Below are 10,394 nucleotides of genomic sequence, written 5' to 3'. Positions count from 1 at the left end.
CTTCCATAGGCTTTAATGGGAGCCTTGATCTCATGCCGTAAGATACGGCATGAGAACTAGCGCAGCAAAGAGGGTAAGTCACGCACATATATTTATGTTTTAATATGTGTATATACACATATTAACACATAAATATATGTATATAAGCATATAGGAGAAACAGTAGAAAAGCCGGCACACCTTTTTAAAATCAAAATCTTTATTATACAAAGTTAAAAAACATCATTAGAGATACTAGTCTACTACTACTAGACTAGTATCTCTGATGCTGTTTTTTAACGTTGTATAATAAAGACTTTGATTTTAAGAAGGTGTGCCGGCTTTTCTACTGTTTCTCCTGTGAGCATTACCCCTAGCAAGGCACCTTTTTTGAGGATCGTGTTTCCAGCATAGCCGTTGGCGGCTCTAAAGGGTCATGTGGAAAAAATTGAGGAAGGCGGTTGGTGGCACTGAACCGAGGCTGCTGCACACGCCAAAGTGGAATTGAGACATGAGCACTGGATTCAACTGTAGAGGGGGGTTGGAACTCCTTGAATGCACTCTATTTCTGCCTTAAAGACATTGGCCACAGACTGCGGATCCACGAGGAGGACCGGTTCCTTTCTCCCTTTGATGTGCAGCGAGAACTGCGCAGAGGAGGTGGTGAGCATGGTGGTTATTCTATCTCCTTATGTCATTGTCTGTGACTTTATTGGTATCCTCATCCAAGCATGGTTGTCAGTCTCCCTGTTTGCCGCATCTAATCACGCCACACAGCGTATTGCTGCCTGACCCTCCTGTCTGATTTTTTGTGCTAACTTAGCCTATATTTTATTTTCTATATAAGCATATACATATATATTTACAGGGAACACACAGTTCCCATAGACAACAATGTAAAGGCACTTTTCATTGCTGTTTTTTTCTTCTAACACGGGTGCTGATTATTTATTTGCTCGTTTGCGGGTGCATGATAAATAATCGCTCCACTTGTAATCTAACCCATAATTGGCTCTAGCAATTTCCAGGGGTTGTCAATCTTCCCTGAAGTCGATGTTCCTCATTTTCATGAGCAAAAACAGCCTATTCTTTATCAAAACCAAAAATTCTCAAGCCACTTTTTACAATCTAAGAAAAAAAAAGTGAGAGAGAGATCTGAGACCTTAGCTTATCTGTCTTGATGAATTTTTGAATTTTAAAATTAAGCAGTTCGTAAAGGAAAATGTATTATTCCTTCTGTACTAACACTTCTTGGAAACAAACGGCTAGATTTGGAGTTTGGCGGTAAAAGGGCTGTTAACGCTCCGCGGGTTTTTTTCTGGCCGCACCATAAATTTAACTCTGGTATCGAGAGTTCAAACAAATGCTGCGTTAGGCTCCAAAAAAGGAGCGTAGAGCATATTTAGCGCAAATGCAACTCTCGATACCAGAGTTGCTTACGGACGCGGCCGGCCTCAAAAACGTGCTCGTGCACGATTCTCCCATAGGAAACAATGGGGCTGTTTGAGCTTAAAAAAAACCTAACACCTGCAAAAAAGCAGCGTTCAGCTCCTAACGCAGCCCCATTGTTTCCTATGGGGAAACACTTCCTACGTCTGCACCTAACACTCTAACATGTACCCCGAGTCTAAACACCCCTAGCCTTACACTTATTAACCCCTAATCTGCCGCCCCCGCTATCGCTGACCCCTGCATTACACTTTTAACCCCTAATCTGCCGCTCCGTAAACCGCCGCCACCTACGTTATCCCTATGTACCCCTAATCTGCTGCCCTAACATCGCCGACCCCTATGTTATATTTATTAACCCCTAATCTGCCCCCCACAACGTCGCCGACACCTACCTACACTTATTAACCCCTAATCTGCCGAGCGGACCTGAGCGCTACTATAATAAAGTTATTAACCCCTAATCCGCCTCACTAACCCTATCATAAATAGTATTAACCCCTAATCTGCCCTCCCTAACATCGCCGACACCTACCTTCAATTATTAACCCCTAATCTGCCGACCGGAGCTCACCGCTATTCTAATAAATGTATTAACCCCTAAAGCTAAGTCTAACCCTAACACTAACACCCCCCTAAGTTAAATATAATTTTTATCTAACGAAATAAATTAACTCTTATTAAATAAATGATTCCTATTTAAAGCTAAATACTTACCTGTAAAATAAATCCTAATATAGCTACAATATAAATTACATTTATATTATAGCTATTTTAGGATTAATATTTATTTTACAGGTAACTTTGTATTTATTTTAACCAGGTACAATAGCTATTAAATAGTTAAGAACTATTTAATAGTTACCTAGTTAAAATAATTACAAATTTACCTGTAAAATAAATCCTAACCTAAGATATAATTAAACCTAACACTACCCTATCAATAAAATAATTAAATAAACTACCTACAATTACCTACAATTAACCTAACACTACACTATCAATAAATTAATTAAACACAATTGCTACAAATAAATACAATTAAATAAACTATCTAAAGTACAAAAAATAAAAAAGAACTAAGTTACAGAAAATAAAAAAATATTTACAAACATAAGAAAAATATTACAACAATTTTAAACTAATTACACCTACTCTAAGCCCCCTAATAAAATAACAAAGACCCCCAAAATAAAAAATTCCCTACCCTATTCTAAAATACAAAAATTACAAGCTCTTTTACCTTACCAGCCCTGAACAGGGCCCTTTGCGGGGCATGCCCCTCGAATTTCAGCTCTTTTGCCTGTAAAAAAAAACATACAATACCCCCCCCCCAACATTACAACCCACCACCCACATAGCCCTAATCTAACCCAAACCCCCTTAAATAAACCTAACACTAATCCCCTGAAGATCTTCCTACCTTGTCTTCACCATCCAGGTATCACCGATCCGTCCTGGCTCCAAGATCTTCATCCAACCCAAGCGGGGGTTGGCGATCCATAATCCGGTGCTCCAAAGTCTTCCTCCTATCCGGCAAGAAGAGGACATCCGGACCGGCAAACATCTTCTCCAAGCGGCATCTTCTATGTTCTTCCATCCGATGACGACCGGCTCCATCTTGAAGACCTCCAGCGCGGATCCATCCTCTTCTTCCAACGACTAGACGACGAATGACGGTTCCTTTAAGGGACGTCATCCAAGATGGCGTCCCTCGAATTCCGATTGGATGATAGGATTCTATCAGCCAATCGGAATTAAGGTAGGAATTTTCTGATTGGCTGATGGAATCAGCCAATCAGAATCAAGTTCAATCCGATTGGCTGATCCAATCAGCCAATCAGATTGAGCTCGCATTCTATTGGCTGTTCCGATCAGCCAATAGAATGTGAGCTCAATCTGATTGGCTGATTGGATCAGCCAATCGGATTGAACTTGATTCTGATTGGCTGATTCCATCAGCCAATCAGAATATTCCTACCTTAATTCCGATTGGCTGATAGAATCCTATCAGCCAATCGGAATTCGAGGGACGCCATCTTGGATGACGTCCCTTAAAGGAACCGTCATTCGTCGTCTAGTCGTCGGAAGAAGAGGATGGATCCGCGCTGGAGGTCTTCAAGATGGAGCCGGTCGTCATCGGATGGAAGAACATAGAAGATGCCGCTTGGAGAAGATGTTTGCCGGTCCGGATGTCCTCTTCTTGCCGGATAGGAGGAAGACTTTGGAGCACCGGATTATGGATCGCCAACCCCCGCTTGGGTTGGATGAAGATCTTGGAGCCAGGACGGATCGGTGATACCTGGATGGTGAAGACAAGGTAGGAAGATCTTCAGGGGATTAGTGTTAGGTTTATTTAAGGGGGTTTGGGTTAGATTAGGGCTATGTGGGTGGTGGGTTGTAATGTTGGGGGGGGGGTATTGTATGTTTTTTTTACAGGCAAAAGAGCTGAAATTCTTGGGGCATGCCCCGCAAAGGGCCCTGTTCAGGGCTGGTAAGGTAAAAGAGCTTGTAATTTTTGTATTTTAGAATAGGGTAGGGAATTTTTTATTTTGGGGGTCTTTGTTATTTTATTAGGGGGCTTAGAGTAGGTGTAATTAGTTTAAAATTGTTGTAATATTTTTCTTATGTTTGTAAATATTTTTTTATTTTCTGTAACTTAGTTCTTTTTTATTTTTTGTACTTTAGATAGTTTATTTAATTGTATTTATTTGTAGCAATTGTGTTTAATTAATTTATTGATAGTGTAGTGTTAGGTTAATTGTAGGTAATTGTAGGTAGTTTATTTAATTATTTAATTGATAGGGTAGTGTTAGGTTTAATTATATCTTAGGTTAGGATTTATTTTACAGGTAAATTTGTAATTATTTTAACTAGGTAACTATTAAATAGTTCTTAACTATTTAATAGCTATTGTACCTGGTTAAAATAAATACAAAGTTACCTGTAAAATAAATATTAATCCTAAAATAGCTATAATATAAATGTAATTTATATTGTAGCTATATTAGGATTTATTTTACAGGTAAGTATTTAGCTTTAAATAGGAATCATTTATTTAATAAGAGTTAATTTATTTCGTTAGATAAAAATTATATTTAACTTAGGGGGGTGTTAGTGTTAGGGTTAGACTTAGCTTTAGGGGTTAATACATTTATTAGAATAGCGGTGAGCTCCGGTCGGCAGATTAGGGGTTAATAATTGAAGGTAGGTGTCGGCGATGTTAGGGAGGGCAGATTAGGGGTTAATACTATTTATGATAGGGTTAGTGAGGCGGATTAGGGGTTAATAACTTTATTATAGTAGCGCTCAGGTCCGCTCGGCAGATTAGGGGTTAATAAGTGTAGGTAGGTGTCGGCGACGTTGTGGGGGGCAGATTAGGGGTTAATAAATATAACATAGGGGTCGGCGATGTTAGGGGCAGCAGATTAGGGGTACATAGGGATAACGTAGGTGGCGGCGATTTGCGGTCGGAAGATTAGGGGTTAATTATTTTAAGTAGCTTGCGGCGACGTTGTGGGGGGCAAGTTAGGGGTTAATAAATATAATATAGGGGTCGGCGGGGTTAGGGGCAGCAGATTAGGGGTACATAAGTATAACGTAGGTGGCGGTCGGCAGATTAGGGGTTAAAAATTTTAATCGAGTGGTGGCGATGTGGGGGGACCTCGGTTTAGGGGTACATAGGTAGTTTATGGGTGTTAGTGTACTTTAGGGTACAGTAGTTAAGAGCTTTATAAACCGGCGTTAGCCAGAAAGCTCTTAACTCCTGCTTTTTTCAGGCGGCTGGAATCTTGTCGTTAGAGCTCTAACGCTCACTGCAGAAACGACTCTAAATACCAGCGTTAGAAAGATCCCATTGAAAAGATAGGCTACGCAAATGGCGTAGGGGGATCTGCGGTATGGAAAAGTCGCGGCTGTAAAGTGAGCGTTAGACCCTTTAATCACTGACTCCAAATACCAGCGGGCGGCCAAAACCAGCGTTAGGAGCCTCTAACGCTGGTTTTGACGGCTACCGCCGAACTCTAAATCTAGGCCAAAAAATGGTAATACATTCATATATTGTTTATTTTGAGAGAAAGAGAGAGAGAGAGAGAGAGAGAGAGAGAGAGAGAGAGAGAGAGAGAGAGAGAGAGAGAGAGAGAGAAAGAGAGAGATTTCAATCTTTACTTCAATGTCAAATGGCTTGTCATTTTGAATAAGTGCTATCAAAGTGTCATAGAAATAGATTTGTATTAAGATATTCAAAAGGTTATCCATTTAGAAACAAAAAAACATTGTGGAGCTTTAAATCAGATGTCACAAACCTTTTAAAAAGAATGTCACTGGCCTAAGGTTGGACAACCTTGCTGTAAATGGTTCAGTTTATCTTTTTTACAATACTGAGATTATTTTAACTCAACAGCTACAGATTAGTTTTTTTTACAGCATGTTTATTATTTCTGTCAATTCTATCTTCACATACCAAATTTTGAAGTGTTTGAAAAAAAATGTATTTAATATAAGCCAAAGTAGATACACAACGCGGTTGTTTCACATACAAAAACACCATAAAAATTTGAGCTAAGGTAATATACAATAATTTATGTTAAAATACATCCACAAATGTCATAAGCATGGATATATTCTTGTTTCTGTGATTAATCGTTTGAGCCAGATAAATACATTCTCAGCTTTGCTTCTTAAATGGACAATTTACAGTAAATGTTTTTCCCCATTAAGGTTCAGATTACATGTGACACGTTATTTAGTGCTTTCGCTATTTCAAGTTGAAAGAGAAATGTTTGAGTATGAGCTAAAGCCAATGTGCGCTAACCGCAGGACTTCAGATATCATGACCGCACTTCTTTTCCCCATAGACGTCAATGGAGAGGACAAACTGAAAAAAAAAACACTTATCGCTTGCAGGCAAACCAGACAGGAGTTAAACCTACAGCACTAACCCGAAGGCAGTTATAAATATTTACAAATTGAATGTTCTTCACATAGAAGGAAATGTTATATTTATTTTAAATATAAATATATCTGATGTACTTTTTCTAATATATATATATATATATATATATATATATATATATATATATATATATATATATACATATACATAAATGTATAATTATATAAAGATATTTATAAGAATATCTATTTGAAAATACATGACACACTTTCCCCTATTTGAAGAACATTTGAATGTAAAATATTTACAGTAAATAAACATTGAAACACATTATTTAATATTAAAATGTATTTAAAATGATTTTTCCTGTTTTCAGGTATTTGTTTAGTAAGGGTTCCAACATATATGGTCTGAGGAGACCCCGAAAACGTTCACCATTAAATGGTTTATTGGTAAAATAACGGCGAGTGCTTGTCCCTTGTGAATATTGACAAATCACAGCTTGAACTATCTTGCTTTGCATGTAATGGATGAGTCTATCTCATATAATAGTTTCACCTTTTAAGTTGCATTAGTGAAATAAATGAACTTTTGCACGATATTCTAATTTTTCGAGTTTCACCTGTATGTTTGTGTGTGTTTATATATGTATGTATAGACACATATAAACATAAATACACATGTATACCCATGTATAAATATGTATATATACATACATACACATGTATATGTATGCATATATACATTATAGCCATTTCAATTCAAATACCTTGTCATATATTATATACCTTTTAACCCTTATAACTTTTTTATAAACATTTATATAAATAATATTTATTAGATATTGTATATATGAGTGTAACTGGTAACTTTAATGTATTTATGTTGTGTTTAGTGCAACTTTTTGTATAGTCCTAACACTTTACAACATATCTTCAGTCCCGCTAATCTGACTAAAACTAAATTTGCACTTGTGCGGTCGCGCCTACTTTCAAATTGTAATACGGTTGCAAGGTAATGTGAGCAAGATATTTCAATCACTTGTAATCCAGCCTTTGTGTTCTGTAGGTCTTTCTATAATCAAAAAAGATTTGTTTCATTATTCAGCATTTTTTTTTTATGTTTGAGAGAAAATGTAAACTCTGGCTTTTATAATAGCACTGTGCTGTTGGATCTCCATATTTTTTAAAGATTTGTTATTTAGGGGCCTAATTATCATTGTGCGAGTGGACATGATCCGATATTGCGGATCATGTCCGCTGCACATCGATAAATGCCAACAGCATACTCTGTCAGCATTTATCATTGCACCAGCAGTTCTTGAGAACTGCTGTGCAATACCGCCCCCTGAAGATTTGCGGCCAATTGGCCGCTAGCAGGGGATGTCAATCAACCCGATCGTATTCGATCGGGTTGATTTCTGTTTATTTCTGTCCACCGCCTCAGAGCAGGCGGACAGGTTATGTAGCAGCGGTCTTTAGACCGCTGCTTCATAACTTGTGTTTCCGGCGAGCCTGAAGGCTCGCCAGAAACATGGGGCATCAAGCTCCATATGGAGCGTGATAAATAGGCCCCTTAGTATTTACACACTGATTTATACTGACTAACATTATCACGCCAATTGTAATATAACACTTAATGTTTCCTCAATAATCTATTTTACCCAGTGGAGTGTATTAAATTGTTTACAAATAGCTCATTTAACTTTATTTTTTCACTCTACTGTAAATATGAATATTGCTGTATTCTCTATAATACAGCTATATAAAGAAGAGACAGCAGCTGTAATCATCCTTCCAGTAGGGGTTGGGAGAGATATGTATTAAAATGCTCATTTTCAATTGTGAAAGTGCTAATGCGATATATATCGCAAGCATATGTGTGTTTGTATTACAAGTTAAAGTAAAGTTTTCATGTTCAATTGTTAGTATGAGTACAGCTTACCAGAGCTGAAAGTAAACAGTTATTTCCCATGTGAAGTTACCATAAACCTACCAGTTACCTTTTACAAATGCAAAACACTAATACAATTGCCATTCAGCATGAATATATTTTACAATACAACTAATTACAATGATACTGTTGTACAGTGTTAAAGGGCAATAGCAATTTATATGTGTGAACTTAACCTTTTCACTTCCGAAAGATTAGCACAACTTGTAAATTAATTAGTCACACATTTAAGATAGGGCATTATGGGTATACAGACCTGTGTCTATGAGGTACAATTTGTATGCATTGTACTGTAAAAATGTTTATTATAGTTTGTTTATTGTAAAAAAAAATTGTATTTTTGGTGTGTTTTTGGCTTAGAAACAAGATTAACAGTTCAGGACATTAATGTCACACATAAAAAATGTCTGCGGCATTCCCGGTCCTGACAGTATGTTTTCAAACATTTCTCACATTGTAAAACATGTTTTGTAAAAAGGCATAATTTCTGCTATTGAAACTAATGAGCCGCTTCTTTCTCACTGTACCCCGTTTATGAAAACTGTAGAGCACTGTACCGACCAGACCACGTTTATGAAAACTGTATAGCATTGTACCAATCACGTTTATGAAAACTGTAAAGCACTGTATCGACCATGTTTATGAAAACTGTATAACACTGTACTGACCACGTTTATGAAAAATGTAAAGCACTGTACCGACCACGTTTATGAAAACTGTATAGCACTGTGCCGATCACGTTTATGAAAACTGTATAGCACTGTACTGACCACGTTTATGAAAAATGTAAAGCACTGTACCGACCACGTTTATGAAAACTGTATAGCACTGTACCCACCCCGTTTATGAAAACTGTATAGCACTGTACTGATCACATTTATTGAAACTATATAGCACTATACTGACTACGTTAATGCTGTGAGGATATGGGTATATTATACATGCATATGCAATGTTTTATTTATATGTATTTATTGTATAATTTTTGAATATGTGTTTTAATTGTTGAGATGATTTTAAAGAAAATTGAATATTTTGCTTTTGCCGTGTTTATTCCTTTTTTTAGGAAGAAGAATTTGTGTTTGTGATATGAATATTTCATAGAAGACAGTAGCCGTGACTTTTTTGTTTTATTTATTTATTACTGATATAAATTCTCATTGTTCTGAATGTGTTAAACGTATAATATTGTGACCTCACTGTAACAAACATGTTCTATATTTCTCTATAGCTCCCATTATCAATAGCTTGGGATATTTTTGGCTTTATTTTTTAAGTAGTACAATACATTTTATTACTGGCTGTGTGAATTAGTCCTTACTTATAGGTACAATATTGTTGAGCTGTTAATGTGTTTTTGCTACCTACAGATTAACGCTTTGCTGACAGGGTTAATTTGTCTACATCGGAACAACGTTCCGATGTAAACAAATTGATATCCTGCGATTGTGCATGTGATCGCGAGATTTCAATGATGGGATCAGGTCAGGGGGCGTCCCTGTGACGCTAGGCATGCCCTCCAGACCGCGATCACATCATGGAAGTGCCATTGGCTTTAGCACAGCCAACGGTTATGACGTTCTATTTCATCCTAAGGGCACTAAAGGCCAGTGTAATTATGATGGAATAGAACGGCATAACGGCGTTAAAAGGTTAAACACACAACACTAATGGTGCTATTGCTCTATGTTCACATTCATAATGTTTTTAAAGTTTTTTTGAACAACTTCACAGAATTGATAACCTGCCAATGGGAAATAAGTGGAGCATCAAATAAAACAAATAAAATGAAACATTGCTGTATCTTATACAAGCAAAACAATATTAGGTCTGTGCTGGACTAAGTAAAAAAGCTGCTCCTAAAACACTGTTCACCTCCTGTACAATTGCAAATTACAGAAACAAATATGTAAAGAAGTATGCTAAAAAGCTACAAATTATTTACGTAATACCTTAATTCTTTACGTAATACCTTGATTAGCTGATAGCTCTAGATTGACATTCCTCCACTTTGTACTGCAAACATTAGTCATCCTCACTCAGTTTCCTCCAACCACTTGAATCACATGAGCATCCTGTTACACTGGTAAGTATTGCAACCTACGATGATGTCAACCTT

Source organism: Bombina bombina, chromosome 4, assembly GCF_027579735.1.
Source record: "Bombina bombina isolate aBomBom1 chromosome 4, aBomBom1.pri, whole genome shotgun sequence".
Classification (NCBI taxonomy): domain Eukaryota; kingdom Metazoa; phylum Chordata; class Amphibia; order Anura; family Bombinatoridae; genus Bombina; species Bombina bombina.
This window is presented reverse-complemented; position numbering follows the sequence as displayed.